At 44.1% G+C, this 21,684-nt stretch overlaps 1 protein-coding gene across 1 annotated transcript in view; it reads right to left on the bottom strand.

Annotated features, from left to right (window-relative positions):
* Positions 1-21,684, bottom strand: part of LOC142148180 (phospholipid-transporting ATPase IK-like) — a 460,892-nt gene that overhangs the window by 174,118 nt on the left and 265,090 nt on the right. The gene's annotated exons all lie outside the window — the stretch shown is intronic.

The following is a 21,684-nucleotide window of genomic DNA, read 5'->3' as shown; positions in this document are numbered from 1 at the left end:
GCACAATATGTACCATACATATGTACAATATAAATTACCAGAAGAACGAACAGAAGAAAAAGGATTCAGTTATTGTCACCTGTTAATGATATTAATGAAAAAACATTAAAAACATACTTTTTTAATCTCTCCTCCCTCCCATGAAAATCCTTTATCAGGATGTTATTAATGTCTACTGTACAGAAAAAAATGCATTTTTACATTTGCTCTTGATTGCAAACACATGTTCTATAATGTACACTTGACTGTGATCACCATCACTCTATCACATGCCCTTTAGTTGGTGCAGTTGATATGGCTGAAATACATGTACCTTAGGGATGCCTAAAACTTGAATTGGACGCTGCTGCGTGTGCTTGTCCTTGGCACGTACATTAACTACGTGCACACGCTCCCTCCCTCTCCTGTTCTGCCTCTGAAATCATAGACTGTAGGAAGCATCTTTTGTGCTTGAAGATTAATTGAATGTACTTGCGTTCACTGTCGTATTATTTGTTCCTGGGTATGTGCAGTGCAATTTAGCACAAAATATGGCTCATATTGGCATTTACGTTCTTTAATGAATCAGGCCCTCATTGTCCACTGTGATTAAAAGCAGTACAGGTACTATACCTTATTTGAAGCCTGACACATGGTAGGTGGAGAATACAAAACTTTCAATATGTAATGGTCTCTAACAGGTCCAAGAATACAGTGGACTTCAGGTGTTAGCAAGAGGTCCCCAAATATATTGTCACAGCCCTACCTGTTGTTGATGACCTCTTATTCAAATCCCTTTTTAATTCTTTTCCTTTTTGACCAACATATTTTTGTGCATTGATGGCTTGCAAGTTTAGCAAAGGCCAATCCGGCTGCATAAAGCAGATACTATATGAACTATAGATATTTCAGAATTATGTTGGATCATTGTGGAGGAATTTTATTCCAGTGCACATGAAGCCAAACTATTATTCTATTGTTTTCTTTTCTATAGAGCGATATCTAAGAAAAGGTGATACATAGCTGAAATAAAAAAATGTTTTGTAAGTATTCTATGTTATTTTTTTCTGGGAATTAAGTTTTAATTACCAATGTATACCAATCCATACAAGTGTAAAAATGTTGTACTTTATTTCTGGGCATGTGGACCTAATTATTTATATAAATACTTTTTATGTATTATAACCTTTTGCCATTTCTTTCCACACTCACATTGTTCCCTTTTTATGGTCACTTCTTAATAGCTTTGATATCTTTTAACATAGTAACATAGTAACATAGTAGATGAGGTTGAAAAAAGACACCAGTCCATCAAGTTCAACCTATTTTGGATCTCCTGCGATCCTGCACTTATATTTGAAATTAATCCAGAGTAAGCAACCGCCAATCTGTTTAAATTTTGAAAATCCCCCCAGACTCAATATTGCAATCCAATTTTTACCCTATATCCACTACTATCCTTTATTTTAAATTAACGGTCGTATCCCTGGATACACCTTTCCGCTAAAAATTTGTCTAACCCTTTCGTAAACATATCTATTGAATCTGCCATCACAACCTTCCCTGGCAATGAATTCCATATCTTGACTGCCCTTACTGTAAAGAACCCCTTCCTTTGCTGGTTGTGAAATTTCCTCTCCTCTAACCTTAGGGGATGACCACGTGTCCTGTGTATGGTCCTTGGGGTAAAAAGTTCCCATGAAAGCTCTCCGTATTGACCCCTAATGTATTTGTACATAGTAATCATATCTCCCCTTAGACGCCTCTTTTCTAAAGTAAACATGCCTAAACTGGCTAACCTTTCCTCATAACTTAATGACTCCATACCCTTTATCAATTTTGTCGCCCTTCTCTGAACCCTTTCTAGTTCTAAATTATCTTTTTTATACTGTGGTGCCCAGAACTGTACTGCATATTCAAGATGAGGTCTTACCAACGATTTATACAGTGGCAAAATTACACTGTCTTCCCTTGCATCTATGCCCCTTTTTATGCATGCCAATACTTTGTTTGCCCTTGCAGCTGCTGCTTGACATTGAGCACTATTGCTAAGTCTACTGTCTACGAGCACTCCCAAATCCTTTTCCATTATAGATTCTCCTAAATTAATTCCATTTAATTTATAGATTGCGTTCTTGTTTTTGATCCCTGAATGCATAACCTTACATTTATCTATGTTAAACCGCATATTCCATTTGGCCGCCCAATCCTCCAGTTTATTTAAGTCCCTCTGTAGAGAAGCTACATCTTGCTCTGATTTTATTACCTTACAGAGTTTAGTGTCATCTGCAAAAATAGAAACTTTACTCTCTAAACCATCACCAAGGTCATTAATAAATATATTAAAAAGGAGTGGTCCCAGCACGGAACCTTGAGGTACTCCACTTAAGACTTTTGACCAATTAGAAAATGTTCCATTTATCACAACTCTCTGTTCCCTATTCTCTAACCAGTTTTCGATCCAAGTACAAATTTTGATTCCTAGACCCAGTTCCCTTATTTTGTAAACCAACCATGTTTGGGATGTGACGTGTTTGGGCTTTTGTACACTAAGTGGGTTTTGTTACAAAGTGTTTGTAAGTGCACAGTTAAAGAACTCAGTTGTACAAACATTGGACAACATCTGAAGAAATCCAGGAATAACCTACTTCTGCTGCAGCCTATCTCATACTTGCCAACTCTCCGGGAATGTCCAGGAGACTCCCGAAATTTGGGTCGGTCTCAGGGACTCCCGGGAGAGCAGGCAAGTATCCTGCATCCCGCAATTGCCTGGCCAAAATGACGTGAGTCGCGGGGAATCATGTCATTTTGGCACCACCCCCGTGACAAAACGGCATTTTCGCCTCGGGGGTGGGCCAAAATGACGCGTTTGGCTGCCCAACCCCCTGCCGCCCTCTAGTTACGCCCCTCTCCCGTACTGCATTTGCCGAAAGTAGGCAAGTATGGCCTAACTCTGCCCAACTTTTCGAACTGCATTGAAGATTAAAATTAGGTATTTCTTTAAATTCTGAAAATTTGTTGCCTTTTACTTATACATTGAAATGTTTAGCAAATTGCTTTTATTACTCTCCTTTCATGGCATTATCTTTAGGACTATATCTTCTTAACCCTTCCTGCAACCCAAACATTTGTTCACATTGCTCCTTCATTACTCCAATCACCTCTAGATAACACTCATGAACTTACTCTGCCCAACTTTTCGAACTACACTGAAGATTAAAATTAGGTATTTCTTTAAATTCTGAAAATTTGTTGCCTTTTACTTATACATTGAAATGTTTAGCAAATTGCTTTTACTACTCTCCTTTCATGGCATTATCTTTAGGACTATATCTTCTTAACCCTTCCTGCAACCCAAACATTTGTTCACATTGCTCCTTCATTACTCCACTCACCTCTAGGTAACACTCATGAACTTTTGTCCTATTTATTTTCACTAACTCGTACAATCTCCTCCTGTTGTCAGAAAATAAAAGGTCACACATTTTACAATCATCTTACCTATCTTTCTCTCTCACTGCTTCTATTAGCTGGCGATATTTCACCAAATTCTGGTCCCCCACACTCTTCCAATACACATATATCAGAACACTACCCCATTCCAGCAAACCTCAAATGTATGACCTGTCTCCCCTCTCTTCCAAAGCCCTTTAAATGTGCCCTTTGGAATGCACGCTCTGTTTTGTAACAAACTTGCCTCCATTCAATCATGACCAAGGGGTAAATGTATTGTGATCCGGTTTTTTCAACTCGCCGGAAATCGGCGAGTTTACAGCTAAAATTTATAGAGCTAAAATCATAGCTGTAAACTCGCCAATTTCCGGCGAGTTGAAAAAACTGGACCATAATACAGTCATGGCCAAAAAGTTTTGAGAATGACACAAATATTATTTTTCACAAAGTCTGCTGCCTTAGTTTTTATGATGGCAATTTGCATATTCTCCAGAATGTCATGTAGAGTGATCAGATGAATTGCAATTAATGGCAAAGTCTCTCTTTGCCATTACAATGAACTTTATCCCAAAAACAAAATTTCCACTGCATTTCAGCCCTGTCACAAAAGGACCAGCTGACATCAGGTCAGTGATTCTCTAGTTAACACAGGTGAGAGTGTTGACGAGGACAAGGCTGAAGATCACTCTGTCATGCTGATTGAGTTAGAATAACAGACTGGAAGCTTTAAAAGGAGGGTGGTGCTTGAAATCATTGCTCTACCTCTGTTAACCATGGTTATCTGCAAGGAAACACGTGCAGTCTGTTACGAGCCACTGCTCCACGAAGGGCCGCTGCGGCTCGCTTCCTGGTGCCTCTGGTGTCTCGGTCGTCACCATGACGACCGGGACGTCACTTCCACCCTCTACTTCCCAGTTGCCTAGGCAGCAAGCGGGATGCTCTGTTTCCCCTGCCGCAGCGCCCGGCCAGCTGTCTAACAGCCGGGCACATGCGCGCATATGGGTTTAAGGCTGCACTTGAATTAGGGAGAGGGCTCGCTGGCACTCTGCTCCTATTGGTTCCCCTCACTATTTAAGGCAGTGAGTACTGAGCCTCACTGCCAGTTATAGCTTCCTGTGTAGCTAGGCTCCCTGTCCTCTGTTCCTGCTTCTGTTCTGAATTCTCTAGTTTGATTTCCCGTGTATGACCCCTGGCTTGCTTCTGGACCTCGTTGGATTGCCTGTGACCTTGACCCTAGCTTGTTCTCTGGATTCGTTTGCCTTCTGCCGGCCCCCGACCCTTGCCTGGGCTTCACCCTGCTGTTTGCTATTGCCCCCTGACCTCAGCCTGTTTACTGGACTCCGTTTCTACCTCCTATCTGGCCCTCGCCAGCGATGTGGCGACATCATCATCAACATTTATTTATATAGCGCCAGCAAATTCTGTAGCGCTTTACAATTGGGAACAAACATTGATAAAACAATACTGGGTAATACATACAGACAGAGAGGTAAGAGAACCCTGCTTGCAATCTTACAATCTATAGGACAATGGGAGTTAGAAACACAAGGGCATGTGCTACATCATATTGCACAATTGACCAGCTAGAATGCAAAGGTAAAAGTATTGAGTGGGGGTTGTGTGTTGCAGTGTTGGTCAGAGGATTGCTGTCTTGCGTTAGCTGTGTAGAGGATGGTAATAGGGTAATCTAGGGAAATGAAGATGGTGGCTGAGGAATATCATAACCTTGTCTGAAGAGGTGGGTTTTCAGTGAATGCTTGAGGGTTTGAAGACTAGAGGAAAGTCTTACGGTGTGAGGGAGGGAATTCCACAACGTGGGTGCAGCCCGAAAAAAATCCTGTAACCGAGAATGGGAGGATGTGATGAGAGTGTAGGAGAGACGTAGATCTTGTGCAGAACGGAGGTGTCGAGTGGGGAGATATTTCGAGAACAGTGAGGAAATGTATGTCGGTGCAATTTTGTTGATGGCCTTGTATGTTAGTAGAAGAATTTTATATTGGATTCGTTGAAATACAGGCAGCCAATGTAGAGACTGACAGAGTGGCTCAGCAGAGGAAAAACGATTAGTAAGGAAAATCAATCTAGCCGCTGCATGCAAAATAGATTGTAGGGGTTCAAGTCTGACTTTGGGAAGACCAGTAAGGAGGGAATTGCAATAGTCGATGCGGGAGATGATGAGTGCATGAATTAATGTTTTTGCGGTGTCTTGTGTCAGATATGTGCGTATTCTGGAAATGTTCTTTAGGTGTATGTAACATGATTTAGATATAGAGTTGATGTGGGGGATAAATGACAGTTGTGAATCAAGGATTACACCTAGGCAACGAGCTTGCGGGGTGGGATTTATGGTCATGTTATCAACAGAAATTGAAATGTCAGGCAGGAAGCTTCTGTTTTTGGGTGGGAATATTATTAATTCAGTTTTTGAAAGATTGAGTTTGAGTTGGCGAGAAGACATCCAAGATGAAATGGCAGAAAGACAGTCAGTAACGCGAGACAACACAGATGGTGAAAGATCAGGAGAGGATAGATAAATTTGTGTATCATCCGCATAGAGATGATACTGAAATCCAAAGGAGCTTATTAGTTTTCCAAGAGAAGTGGTGTAGATAGAGAATAGCAGAGGACCTAGGACTGAGCCTTGTGGTACTCCAACTGATAAAGGAAGCGGAGCAGAGGTGGATCCAGAGAAATTAACACTGAAGGAGCGATTAGATAGGTAGGATGAGAACCAGGATAGGACAGTGCCTTCAAGACATAAGGATTGTAGCATTTGTATGAGGAGAGAGTGGTCAACAGTGTCAAATGCAGCAGAGAGATCCAGGAGAATTAGAAGAGAGTAATGGTTATTATTTTTTGCTGTGATCAAATCATTGACAACCTTGGTCAGTACAGTCTCTGTGGAGTGTTGAGAGCGAAAACCTGGCTGAACAGGATCCAACAGGTTGTTTGCTGTAAGAAAGTGTGTGAGGCGAGTGTAGGCAATTCTCTCGAGAAGTTTGGAGGGACATGGGAGTTGGGAGATGGGGCGGTAATTTACAAGAGAGTTAGGGTCAGAATTTTGTTTCTTTAAAATGGGAGTAATCACTGCATGCTTGAATAGTGATGGAAAAATACCAGTAGAAAGAGAGAGATTACAGATTTTAGTTAGAGGGGTAATGAGAACAGGAGACAGGGACATACCAATTTGTGAGGGAATGAGATCAAGAGGACAGGAGGTAGAGTAGGAATATGAGTAGAGAGTAGAAACTTCCTCTTCATTTGTGGGTTCAAATGAAGAGAGAGTGTCAGAGGGTGCTACAAAGTAATTGAGCCTGAATTTATTGCCTGTCAAGGGAGATGATACCATTTCAAGCCTGATCTTATCAATTTTGTCCTTGAAATAGGAAGCAAGAGCCTGTGCAGTGATGTTAATTGGAGGATTTGGGGCAGGAGGATTCAGAAGAGAGTTAAATGTGTTAAAGAGGCGTTTGGGGTTAGAAGCCTGAGCATAGATGAGAGATCGGAAGTATGCTTGTTTAGCAGTGTCCAGAGCATCATAAACTTGTATTACTCTGAGTTCAAGTCCTGGGGGCATCTGAGTACCTGTGAGTGCTTCCAGCTCTACGGAAAAGGTGGCATGCTATAGGTGAAGACCTCTTCTGCCTGTTCTACAAGTTTATGGTGTTCCCTGTCAGCCATAACACAGTCATCATTGCTTTACACAAAAAAAGCTTCACAGGCAAGGATATTGCTGCTAGTAAGATTGCACCTAATCAACCATTTGTCGGATAGTCAAGAACTTCAAGTAGAGATGTTCAAAAGTTGGGAAGAAGGCTTCAGGGCGCCCAAGAACGTCCAGCAAGAGCCAGAACGTCTCCTAAAGTTGATTCAGCTGTGGGATTGGGGCACCACCAGTGCAGAGCTTGCTCAGGAATTGCAGAAGGCAGGTGTGAGTACATCTGCACACACAGTGAGGCGATGACATTTTGAGGATGACCTGGTGTCAAGAAGACCAGTTAAGAAGCCACTTCTCTCCAAGAAAAACATCAGGGACAGACTGATATTCTGCAAAATGTACAAGGATTGGACTGTTGAGGACTGGATTAAAGTAATTTTCTCTGATGAATCCTCTTTCAGATTGTTTGGAGCATCTGAAAAACGGTTGTCCGGAGAAGGAAAGGTTAGTGCAACCATCAGTCCTTTGTCATGCCAACAGTAAAGCATCCTGAGAACATTCAAGTGTGGGGTTGCTTCCTGCCAAGGTAGTGGGCTCATTCACAATTTTGCCTAAGAACACATCCATGAATAAAGAATGGTACCAAAACATACTTCAAGAGCAACTTCTCCCAACCATCCAAGAACAGTTTAGTAACCAACAATGCCTTTTCCAGCATGATGGAGCACCTTGTCATAAGGGAAAAGTGATAACTAGGTGGCTCAGGGATCAAAACATTGAAATTTTGGGTTCATGGCCAGGAAACTCCCCAGACCTTAATCCCATTGAGAACTTGTGGTCAATTCTCAAGAGGCGAGTGGAAAAATAAAAACCCACAAATTCTGACAAACTCCAAGCTTTGATTAGGCAAGAATGGGCGGCCATCAGTCAGTATGTGGCCCAGAAATTGATTGGCAGCATGCCAGAGCGAATTGCAGAGGTCATCAAAAAGAAGGGTCAACACTGAAAACATTGACTCTTTGCATAAACTTAATGTAAAAGCCTTTGACACTTTTGAAATGCTTGTAATTTTAGCTCAGTATATCATAGCAACATCAGACAAAGATGTCTAAAAACAGTTAGGCAGCAAGCTTTGTAAAAACAAATACTTGTGTCATTCTCAAAACTGGCCATGACTGTATAAAACCTCTTATTCTCCAACAACCTCATCCTTCTGGTAATAACTGAAACCCGGCTTAAACAATCAGACACTGCCTCACCTGCAGCCTTTTCACATAGTGACCTCCATTTCACCCACACCACCAGAACTGGAGGCAAACAAGGAAATGGTTTTGGACTACTTCTCTTCCCACAGTGCACATTCACATTTCTACCAAATGTCCTATCACTTACATTCACATCTTTTGAAGTACTTATTTGATTTTTTAATCCGTTCTCTATACGTGTTTCTGTGATCTATCTCCCCCTGCAGTGCACAAACAATTTATTGAGGATTTGTCTGCATGGTTCTCTCACTTCTTAACTTCTGACATCCCACTATCATCATGGATAATTTCAACATCCCTTTTGCTAATCCACATTCCAATGCTGCTTCGAAACGACTCTCTCTAACCTCCTCCCTCAGCCTCTCCCTGTGGGTTGAATCCTCTACTCATAGGGATGGCCACTGATTTGATCTTGTTTTCTCTAGAGCATGGTTGTCCAACCCGCGGGCCGCCCCAGCCCGCCTGTAAATGTGGCCCAGAAGGCGTTTTGGTTGTGGCAAGGGGGCAGCACTGTTAATGGGAAAAACAAATCCAGCAAAAAAAAATAAAAGAAAATACTTACCTTGCGGTCACGTCAGCTGGTACTCTGGCTCCCTCCCTTGTCTCCTCCTCCGTGTGGTGCTCGCAGTAAATGTCAGGCGTGATGTCATCACGCCCAACATCCATTGCGGAGCGCAGAACAGAGGTGTCACCCGCGTGAGAAGAACAATCAGCAGCAGAGAATTGGAGAAAAGAAGAGAAGAGGACAGGAGAACAAGCCGATTAAAAGGTAAGTTAAGGGGGATTTGTTTTATTATTTCAAGGGACGCTGACCAGTAAATAAAAGTCACCTGGTCCTGGAGCATCATGGACCTTATCTCCCTGCTACATACTTCTACTTGTAATACTAATGGGGCATTATATATTATTCTCTTTGGCCCATTATAAGTTGTTATCCCTTAACTAACATAGTGGTGTAATTAGCAAAACAGGTCACAATTTGGGGTCACAGTGATGTATATGACAGGTACCGCAGGCCTGGTCAGGGCACCCTGATATACAATGCCTGGCTTAAATGCACTTTATTGATATTGCATCGAAACAATACAAAAAGTGATTATAGTATAATAACTAGAGAGGATTTTTTGAACAGGGCGATTGAAAGGTAAGTATAGGGGGATTAGAAAAAAAAGTGATATATATATATATATATATATATATATATATCACTTTTCTTCTCATATATATGTATGCTAACTATGTTTTCTATGGTTTTTTGGATGATCAGCTATCGTTATTGTTAGTGTGTCTTATGTGCGGCCCAAACCAACTCGTCTTCCAATGTGGCCCAGGGAAGCTAAAAGGTTGGACACCCCTGACATAGACGATGAAATGCCATCAAAGTCGTCTGGCAAGGGCGATGCCCAATCTCCTAAAGGGCATGTAAAATTCAAAAACCCAAAGTTCACTAAAATTAGAAAAAAAAGAAAATTGAAAACATCTAAGGAGAAACGTAAACTTGCCAATATGCCATTTACGACACGGAGTGGCAAGGAACGGCTTAGGCCCTGGCCCGTGTTCAGGACTAAAGGTTCAGCTTCACCCAAGGATCTAAGCCCTCCTCCCCCCCCTCCAAAAAATGTAAAAGAGTTATGCTGTCAGCAACAACACAGCAAACAACTCTGCCTTCTAAACAGATAACATCACAAATCCCCAAGGCGAGTCCAAGGGTGTTGGTGGTTGTCAAGCCTGACCTTCCCATCACTGTACGGGAAGAGGTGACTCCATCCACCATTTGCAGCACACCCTCTGCATATGCTGGAAGGATGACCCACAGTGTAGATCCAGATTTGGATAATCAAGGTGTCAAGGAGGCTATTGATGTAGCTGGCGTTGTGGAGGAACTTGACAAGGAGGATGCTGATGTGGTTATCATAAATGAGCCACCAGAGGGGAAACAGTTGTTATCCATGCCTGGTCAGAAGACCAAAAAATCCACCTCTTCTGTCTGGAGTTATTTTTATCCGAATCCGGACAACAAATGTATGGCCATATATAGCTTATGTAAAGCTCAAATAAGCAGGGGTAAGGATCTTGGCCATCTAGGGATATCCTCACTTATACGTCACCTGAAGAACCTTCATAATTCAGTGTTTAGTTCAAGACCTGTGGCTAGGAACGTCACCAGTCCAGGGACACCTAAATCCCTTGGTCCTGTTGGATACATACCACCAACACCCTCCTCATCAACTTCCTCCACGATCTCCATCAGATTTAGTCCTGCAGGCCATGTCACCAGCCAGACAGAGTCCTCTTCAATACGGGATTCATCCGAGGAATCCTGCAGCGATACGCCTACTACTGCCACTGCTGCTGTTGCTGCTGGTAGTCTATCATCTTCCCAGAGGGGAAGTCGTAAGACCGCTACGTCTTTCACCAAACAATTGACCGTCCAACAGTCATTTGTAATGAGCACCAAGTACGACAATAGTTATCCTATGGGAAAGCGGATAACTGCGTCAATAACAGCAATGTTGGTGTTAGATGTGCGTCCGGTGTCCGCCATCAGTGGAGTGGGATTTAGACGGTTGATGGAGGTATTGCGTCCCCGGTACCAAATCCCATCGAGATTCCACTTCACTAAGCAGGCGATACCAAAGATGTACAGAGAAGTAAAAACAAGTGTCCTCAGTGCTCTGAAAAATGCGGTTGTACCCACTGTCCACTTAACCACGGACATGTGGACAAGTGGTTCAGGGCAAACGAAGGACTATATGACTGTGACAGCCCACTGGGTAGATGCATCGCTTTCCGCAGCAACAGCAGCAGCTGCATCAGTAGAAGCATCTCCACAACGGCTGCTCGTGCCAAGGCAGGCAACATTGTGTATCACAGGTTTTAATAAGAGGCACAACGCTGACAACCTCTTAGAGAAACTGAGGGAAATCATCTCACAGTGGCTTACCCCACTTAGACTCTCATGGGGATTTGTGGTGTCAGACAACGTCAGTAACATTGTGCGGGCAATACATATGGGCAATTTCCAGCACGTCCCATGTTTTGCCCACACCACTAATTTGGTGGTGCAGCATTACCTGAAGAGTGACAGGGGTGTGCAGGAGATGCGTGCGGTGGCCCGCAAAATTGCTGGACACTTTAGGCATTCTGCCAGTGCCTACCGCAGACTCGAGCAACATCAAAAAAGTCTGAACCTGCCCTGCCATCTACTCAAACAAGAGGTTGTGACGCGCTGGAACTCCACCCTCTATATGCTGCAGAGGATGGAGGAGCAGCAAAAGGCCATTCAAGCCTACACAGCCACCTACGACATAGGAAAAGGAGTGGAAATGCGCCTGAGTCAAGCGCACCGGAGACTGATTTCCGTGTTGTGCAAGGTTCTGCAGCCGTGTCACTCACCAGACTGTGAGTGCTTCTTCCCGTGTGTTTAGGAACCGTGGCCGTCCACCATCCTGAGGGTCTGCGCATGCGCAGCCCTTTCAAACCTTCAGTACCTGTTCCTTTTAGTTAATTGGCTGATCAGGCAACACTCCCTATTTAAAGCACCTGAGTTCCATACCTCGTTGCCTGATCTTGGAGTCTCATTCCCCATGAGCCTCTGAAGGTGTTCCTGTGTTTCCTCGTGTATTCAGCGCTGCTGATTCCTGTGGTTTCCAGACCACTTCAACTCTCCTGTGGTTTCCAGATCACTTCAACCCTCCTGTGTTTCATCGTGACTGTTTAGCTGATTCCTATCTGCTGCCTCCGTGCACTACAGTCTTCAGCTCACTTCAACCCTCCTGTGTTTCATCGTGACTGTTTAGCTGATTCCTATCCGCTGCCTCCGTGCACTACAGTCTTCAGATCACTTCAACCCTCCTGTGTTTCATCGTGACTGTTTAGCTGATTCCTATCCGCTGCCTCCGTGCACTACAGTCTTCAGATCACTTCAACCCTCCTGTGTTTCATCGTGACTGTTTAGCTGATTCCTATCCGCTGCCTCCGTGCACTACAGTCTTCAGCTCACCTCAACTCTCCTGTGTTTCATCGTGACTGTTTAGCTGATTCCTATACGCTGCCTCTGTGCACTACAGTCTTCAGCTCACCTCAACTCTCCTGTGTTTCCTCGAGACTGCAACAGTTGATTCCTATCCGCTACTCTCCGTGCTCAACTGTTCCAGCTCAGCTCTACTCTTCCGTGTTTCATCGTGACTGCACCTGCTGATTTCTACCTGCTACCTCCGTGTACCTGCAGAGTCCTGCTGGCCGCTACTCCTCAGTTCTACTTGTGTCTGCAGCAGCTGATCCGCTCTCCGTGCTTCTCAGTGTTCCTGCCGGTGTCTACTCGCCAGTCTGCATCGGATCTACGCCTCGCTGCTTTCATCTCGGCTAGACCATCGCTACTCTTCAGGGTCCTCCAGGAGTCCAGTTCTACATACTACTGCTTCCTGAGTACTTGTTGCTTTCCCTGCTGGTCTACCTACCTGTGCGCTGCACCTACTTGATTACCGCTTCACCCTCCAGGGACTTCGCATCCTGCCGGCCTCCAGCCGTTCAGGTATCTCTGCACTCCTGCCTGACAGCCTGCTCCTGAACCACGGTATGCATACTTCTCATTGACTGTGCTGGTGTATTGCATATCTTGCTGGACTGAGTTGTTCTCCTCTGGAGTTTACTATCCGTTGAGACTATTGCCATCATTGACTGTGTTATCTTTTGCCCGGATAGTTTCTGTGACTTTGTATTATTGCAGTGCTGTTCAGTCATTACTATATTGTGCATGTCATTGTGGATCAAGTTCAAGGTGCCCGTGTATCTTCTGTATTGCAGTCTCTCCCCGTGCTCCTCCTCACATATATATTCAGTGGTACAACTTGCTAGAGGCAGACCACTGATTCCTGTTTCCTGTGTCACCTGTTCCAGTATCCTCTCACATAGCAGTGGTACAACTTGCTAACTTGCTAACTGACTCCCCGGATACCTCCACTTGGATTCCATTCCTTCACCCAGACAGCGGTACAACTTGCTAAATGCAGACCGCTGACTCTCACCACCTCCTCGTTGCTGTTGGACATTCCTCCTCACTATAGCAGTGGTACAACTTGCTACCGCAGACCACTGACTACCCTCACGTTCCTTTGTCCATTCTGTTCCTCGTGTACTTCTACATATATATTACCAGTGCTGCTAGTCATAGACTTTCACGAGCATCTCTATCATCTGCTGTCTCCTGTTTCGTGATCACCCCGCTACCAGAGTACCATATTACCATCTATACTGCTCTGGTAAGCCCATCACCTGGTGATCCCTGGGTAAAGACTCCTAGTGCCCGTGACAGTAAGATCAGGCCATGACAGACCCAGATACGGAACCTACAGCCAAAGAGATGCTGCAGCATCTGGTCACCCGTGTGGAGCAATAGGATGCTCGCCAACAGCTGTTACTTCAATGTTACCAGTCATTAGCCTCCCAAGGAACATCTGGACAGACCGTTACAGCTAATGTTGAAGCTCCTGTGCTTTCCTCCGTTTCCCCAGTGCCATCCTAGGTGTCTACGGCTTCCACGCTTCACCTGCCTACTCCGTCAAAATACGATGGAGACCCCAAAACTTGTAGGGGTTTTCTCAACCAATGCTCAGTTCATTTTGAGCTCCAACCACAAAATTTTTCTACCCATCGTTCCAGAGTGGCCTACCTTATTTCATTGTTTTCCGGACAAGCTCTGGCTTGGGCTTCCCCTCTGTGGGAGAGAAACGATCCTGTATTACAAGATAGTGCCCAATTCATTTCTATGTTCCGAAGTGTATTCGATGAACCAGGTCGTGTGACCTCCGCTGCTTCCAGCATTCTCCGTTTACGTCAGGGTTCTCGTACAGTAGGCCAGTACGTCATTCAATTTAGGATATTAGCCTCTGAACTTCAGTGGAATACTGAAGCATTAATTGCCGCCTTCTGGCAGGGGCTCTCCGATAAAATTAAAGATGCACTGACTACCCAAGAGCTTCCTACGTCATTAGAAGATTTGATTTCTCTTTGCCATCGTGTAGACATGAGGTTTCGTGAAAGGGAATCTGAGAAAACAACTTCAGTTAAAGCACCTCTTCGCTCAACCCCTCAATTTCGTCCAGCTTCATCTCCTGTGATCCCCATGGAGATAGGACGTTCCAAATTAACTTCAGAGGAGAGCAACCGAAGAGTAAAGAATAGACTTTGTATCTATTGTGCTGATTCCACACATACGCTCAGTTCTTGCCCTAAAAAATCGGGAAATGCCAGGCCCTAACTAGTTCTGGAGAGGTGAAGTTAGGGTCCCTGGGGTCCTCTCCATCTTCTACGAAATTAAAAGTCTGCGCTTTTGATGTTACGATTTCCTTTGCTATCAAATCCTTTGAGTCTCAAGCACTGATTGATTCTGGAGCAGCAGGAAATTTCATTTCTAAATCCCTAGTGAATCAATGGTCCCTACCAGTGATTACTTTGAAAACACCGATTACTGTGACTGCTATAGATGGATCACGTCTCATCAATGGTCTCATCACCCAGAGTACGTCCCCAGTAACGCTTCAGATTGGTGTGCTACACCATGAAGAGATTTCATTTCTAATTCTTCCTGTAACTACAAGTCCGATTGTATTAGGCCTTCCATTGCTTCAACGTCATTCTCCCCAGATGGATTGGCACTCTTCTCAAGTTACGTCTTGGGGAGCTGAATGTCATCATCGTTGTCTCTCTCAAGTGGTTTCATTCAAAAGACAGCATTCGTCTATTCCACCAGGTCCTCCTCCACAGGATCCTTCATCTACGGATCTGTGCGATAAGGTTCAGTCTGAACGCCTTCCTCCTCATCGGGCGTTCGTGACGTCCTCGGACGTTGAAGATGGATCTCAGGAGTCATCTTTAAAAAGTCAAGTGATGATGGTTTACGGTCACCATCCGTCTTTTCTGGAATTTCCTGCCCTCCCTCCCACCCAAGTTCCTGCTGTAGAGACTGTTTGTCAGACCTTCAAAAATATTTGGTCTCAGGTCAAAACCTGTTTAAAGAAGACATCTGCCAAATATAAGTCTTTTGCAGATAAGAAGAGGCGGGCTATTCCACCACTGAAAATTGGAGATCGTGTCTGGTTATCTACCAAAAATATTCGTTTGAAGGTCCCATCTATGAAATTCGCTCCCCGTTTTATTGGTCCATATAGGATCATTCAAGTGATAAATCCAGTTTGTTTCAAACTTCTACTTCCTAAGAACCTTCGTATTTCCAACGCCTTCCATGTGTCCTTGCTCAAACCTCTCATCATCAACCGTTTCTCGGCTCCTCCTTCAGCACCTCAGCCAGTTCAAGTTCATCAGGAGGAAGATTTCGAGATTACTCAGGTATTGGACGCAAAAATTTCGCGAGGAGTTCTTCGTTTCCTCGTTCATTGGAAGGGCATTGGTCCTGAGGAGCGTTCATGGATCAAAGCTGAAGATCTCAACGCTCCAGCTCTTCTTAAGAAGTTTTATTCCAAAAATCCGGACAAGCCCGGTTCCAGGTGTTCTGTGCCTACCTTTAAAAGGGGGGGTACTGTCACTCACCAGACTGTGAGTGCTTCTTCCTGTGTGTTTAGGAACCGTGGCCGTCCACCATCCGGAGGGTCTGCGCATGCGCAGCCCTTTCAAACCTTCAGTACCTGTTCCTTTTAGTTAATTGGCTGATCAGGCAACACTCCCTATTTAAAGCACCTGAGTTCCATACCTCGTTGCCTGATCTTGGAGTCTCATTCCCCATGAGCCTCTGAAGGTGTTCCTGTGTTTCCTCGTGTATTCAGCGCTGCTGATTCCTGTGGTTTCCAGACCACTTCAACTCTCCTGTGGTTTCCAGATCACTTCAACCCTCCTGTGTTTCATCGTGACTGTTTAGCTGATTCATATCTGCTGCCTCCGTGCACTACAGTCTTCAGCTCACTTCAACCCTTCTGTGTTTCATCGTGACTGTTTAGCTGACTCCTATCCGCTGCCTCCGTGCACTACAGTCTTCAGATCACTTCAACCCTCCTGTGTTTCATCGTGACTGTTTAGCTGATTCCTATCCACTGCCTCCGTGCACTACAGTCTTCAGATCACTTCAACCCTCCTGTGTTTCATCGTGACTGTTTAGCTGATTCCTATCCGCTGCCTCCGTGCACTACAGTCTTCAGCTCACCTCAACTCTCCTGTGTTTCCTCGAGACTGCAACAGCTGATTCCTATCCGCTGCTCTCCGTGCTCAACTGTTCCAGCTCAGCTCTACTCTTCCGTGTTTCATCGTGACTGCACCTGCTGATTTCTACCTGCTACCTCCGTGTACCTGCAGAGTCCTGCTGGCCGCTACTCCTCAGTTCTACTTGTGTCTGCAGCAGCTGATCCGCTCTCCGTGCTTCTCAGTGTTCCTGCCGGTGTCTACTCGCTAGTCTGCATCGGATCTACGCCTCGCTGCTTTCATCTCGGCTAGACCATCGCTACTCTTCAGGGTCCTCCAGGAGTCCAGTTCTACATACTACTGCTTCCTGAGTATTTGTTGCTTTCCCTGCTGGTCTACCTACCTGTGCGCTGCACTTACTTGATTACCGCTTCACCCTCCAGGGACTTCGCATCCTTCCGGCCTCCAGCCGTTCAGGTATCTCTGCACTCCTGTCTGACAGCCTGCTCCTGAACCACGGTATGCATACTTCTCATTGACTGTGCTGGTGTATTGCATATCTTGCTGGACTGAGTTGTTCTCCTCTGGAGTTTACTATCCGCTGAGACTATTGCCATCATTGACTGTGTTATCTTTTGCCCGGATAGTTTCTGTGACTTTGTATTATTGCAGTGCTGTTCAGTCATTACTATATTGTGCATGTCATTGTGGATCAAGTTCAAGGTGCCCGTGTATCTTCTGTATTGCAGTCTCTCCCCGTGCTCCTCCTCACATATATATTCAGTGGTACAACTTGCTAGAGGCAGACCACTGATTCCTGTTTCCTGTGTCACCTGTTCCAGTATCCTCTCACATAGCAGTGGTACAACTTGCTAACGCAGACCACTGACTCCCCGGATACCTCCACTTGGATTCCATTCCTTCACCCAGACAGCGGTACAACTTGCTAAACGCAGACCGCTGACTCTCACCACCTCCTCGTTGCTGTTGGACATTCCTCCTCACTATAGCAGTGGTACAACTTGCTACCGCAGACCACTGACTACCCTCACGTTCCTTTGTCCATTCAGTTCCTCGTGTACTTCTACATATATATTACCAGTGCTGCTAGTCATAGACTTTCACGAGCATCTCTATCATCTGCTGTCTCCTGTTCCGTGATCACCCCGCTACCAGAGTACCATATTACCATCTATACTGCTCTGGTAAGCCCATCACCTGGTGATCCCTGGGTAAAGACTCCTAGTGCCCGTGACACGCCGTTTGAACTTGCCACACGAGAAGTCAGTTCCGACACTGCCAGCTTGAGTCAGGTCATTCCCCTGATCAGGCTGTTGCAGAAGCAGCTGGAGAAAGTGAGGGAGGAGCTGGTAAACCATTGCGATTCCACCAAGCATGTAGATCTTGTGGATGAAGCCCTTCGTACGCTTTGCCAGGATCCGAGGGTGGTCAGTCTTTTAAAGTCAGAGGAATACATTCTGGCCACCGTGCTGGATCCTCGGTTTAAAGCGTATATTGTGTCTTTGTTTCCGGCGGACACAAGTCTACAGCAGTGCAAAGACCTGCTGGTCAGGAGATTGTCCTCTGAAGAGGACCGTGACATGCCACCAGCTCCTCCTTCATTTTCTTCCACACCTGTGGCTGCGAGGAAAAAGCTCAGTTTTCCTCAAAGATCCACTGATGGGGATGCTGAGAACATCTGGTCCGGACTGAAGGACCTTCCAACCATTGCAGACATGTCTACTGTCGCTGCATTGGATGCTGTCACAATTGAAAAAAATGGTGGAGGATTATTTTGCTGACACCATCCAAATAGACATGTCAGACAGTCCATATTGTTACTGGCAGGAAAAAAAGGCAGTTTGGAAGCCCCTGTACAAACTGGCTCTATTTTACCTGAGTTGTCCCCCCTCCAGTGTGTACTCGGAAAGAGTTTTTAGTGCAGCGGGGAACCTGGTCAGTGAGCGGCGAAGGAGGTTGCTTCCTCAGAACGTTGAAAAAATGATGTTCATAAAAATGAATTATCAATTCCTCAATCAAGTACAGCACTGCTCTCCAGATAATACAGAGGGACCTGTGGTTGTGGAGTCCAGCGGGGACGAATTGATAATTTGTGAGGATGAGGAAGTACACACTGAAGGGGGCCAGCAATCGGAGGATGAGGACGACATCTTGCCTCAGTAGAGCCAGTTTAGTTTGTACAGGGAGAGATGAATAGCTTTTTTTGTGTGGGGGCCCAAACAAACCAATCATTTCAGCCACAGTAGTTTGGTAGGCCCTGTCGCTGAAATGATTGGTTTGTTAAAGTGTGCATGTCCTATTTCAACAACATCAGGGTGGTTGGGAGGGCCCAAGGACAATACCATCTTGCAACTCTTTTTTTGGCATTATGTGCTCTTTGGGGCCTAGTTCTATCTCCATCAGAGATATTTCTGCAGGCCATGTCACCGGCACAGCTATGTTGGTGTTAGACGTGCGCTGCATACTCTGTCTGATTTAGCAGAAGCTAGCCATTGGCCTTGATAATCAAATAGGCTTTCCGTGATATTACATTGTCAGGGATTAGGCTAAACAGAGTGTCATGCTATTTGAGATCCCTACCTTACCTACACACTGCGTATACAGCGCTGCTTTTTGTTCTATCATATTAATGTTTAGATAGGGTCTCTCCATATTAACACACTCCGCTTGCTCACATCACCCAGTGAAGCAAGCGCAATATAAGTGCCAACTTTTATAAACGTTAGGCAGCGTCTTTAACGAGAATACAGTATCTATATAATTGTGAGTGCTTTAAGATCTTACATGACCTTTAATCAGGCCACTTTAATCGCTGCTCTATTACAGATCTCTGTACAGTGATCATCATGCATATTTTTGCAGAACCAATTTAAATATATAAACAGGGTCTCCTAGAATACGTACTATTTTATTTAAAGGAGTTTTAAGGGGCATTACACTCTAATAGAGAGACTCATCATTTCTGAATTAAAAAAAATGCTCTAATTCTTGTTAAGTTCCCAAAAAGAGGAACTGCCATTTCTATTAATACTTTCATTCTTTATGTAGTTCCCAAAAAGAGGAACTGCCAATTCTATTAATACGTTCATTGTTTGTGTAGTTCAAAAAAAGAGGAACTGCCATTTCTATTAATATTTTCATTCTTTATGTAGTTCCCAAAAAGAGGAACTGCCACTTCTATTACTACGTTTATTGATTGTGTAGTTCCAAAAAAAAGGAACTGCCATTTCTATTCGTACTTTCTTTCTTTCTGTATTTCCAAAAAAGAGGAACTGCCATTTCTATTACTACTTTCTTTCTTTCTTTCTGTATTTCCAAAAAAGAGGAACTGCCATTTCTATTGCTACGTTTTTTGTTTTTTTTGTAGTTCCAAAAAAAAATAACTGTGGCCTTAACTGCTATGTTGGTGTTAGACGTGCATCCGGTGTCCGCCATCTGTGCAGTGGTATTCAGACCAGTTGAGGGTTTTATATTGTGGCCCCGGTACCAAATTGGTTACCGGGGCTACTACACTACGCAGTCCAGATAGCTGTGCAGTGGAATTGAGACCAGTTAAGGTTTTTTTATTGTGGCCCCGGTATCAAATTGGGTACCGGGGCCACTCCACTACGCAGTCCAGATAGCTGTGCAGTGGAATTGAGACCAGTTAAGGTTTTTTTATTGTGGCCCCGGTATCAAATTGGGTACCGGGGCCACTCCACTACGCAGTCCAGATAGCTGTGCAGTGGAATTCAGACCAGTTAAGGTTTTTTTATTGTGGCCCCGGTACCAAATTGGGTACCGGGCCCACTCTACTACGCAGTCCAGAAAGCTACCTCGGTGCAACGTTTTGGACTAAAAACAATATTGTGAGGTGTGAGGTGTTCAGAATAGACTGGAAATTAGTGGAAATGATTGTTATTGAATGTTATTGAGGTTAATAATAGCGTAGGAGTGGGAAAAAACAAAAAAACTGGATTTTAGTGCTTTTTATGCTTTTTTAAATATAAATATAGAACCCAAAACCCGAAATCAGAACCAAAACCTTTCGTCAGGTGTTTTGGCAAAACAAATCAGAACCCAATACCTCAAGCTAGTCAGAACCCAGAACCCAAAACACAAAACACTAAAAGTGCCCGGTGCACACCCTTAGTTTCTTTGGATTTCAGTATCATATCTATGCAGATGATACCCAAATATAAATATAAAACCCCACAATTTTGCTGCCTCGGTGTGATCCTTGACTCAGAACTACCCTTTATTCCTCACATCGATTCCCTATCTAAAACATGTTACATACATCTAAAAAAACATGTCCAGAATACGCATATATCTTACAAAAGACCCTGCAAAAACTCTAATTCATGCACTCATCATCTCCCGCATTGACTATTGCAATTCCAAACTTACAGCTCTTCCCCAAAACAGACTCTCAAGCCTATGATCTATTTTGCACACAGCGGCTAGATTAATTTTACTTGCAAATCTTTCTTCCTCTGCTGAACCACTCTGTCAGTCTCTACATTGGTTGCTGTTTTTTACCGAATACAATATAAAATACTTCTACTAACCTACAAGGCCATCAACAAAACTGCACCATCATACATCTCATTACTTGTCTCAAAATATCTCCTAAATTAACAACTACATCCTGCACAAGATCTGCATCTCTCATCCACTCTCATTACATGCTCCCATTCACGGTTACAGGACTTGATTCGAGCTGCATCCACTCTATGGAGTTCACTCCCTCAGACAATAAGACTTTCTTCTGGTCTAGAAACCTTCAAGCATTCTCTGAAAACCCACCACTTCTGGCAAACTTATAATATTCCTCAACCACCCTCTTAAACTCACTAGGTTACCACCCTTTACACAATTCACACAAGACAACAACACTCTGACCCCCTGACCAACATTGCTGTATGACTGGATCATATAGCATACTAATCACTTTTAGCTCTGTAATCTGGCTGGACTGAAATGCAATATGTAAACTTAACCTCATGTTTCCAACTCTCATTGTCCCATAAATTGTAAGCTTGTGAGCAGGGCCTTCTCACCTATTTTTGTATTACTCAGTATTGTCTTTTACTATGTTTGTCCCCAATTGTAAAGGGCTATGGAATTTACTTGCACTATGAAAAAAAAGTTGATGAAAAAATGTTGATGATATAAAAAAGTATTAACACTACAACA

Source organism: Mixophyes fleayi, chromosome 1, assembly GCF_038048845.1.
Source record: "Mixophyes fleayi isolate aMixFle1 chromosome 1, aMixFle1.hap1, whole genome shotgun sequence".
Lineage (NCBI taxonomy): Eukaryota > Metazoa > Chordata > Amphibia > Anura > Limnodynastidae > Mixophyes > Mixophyes fleayi.
This window is presented reverse-complemented; position numbering and strand designations above follow the sequence as displayed.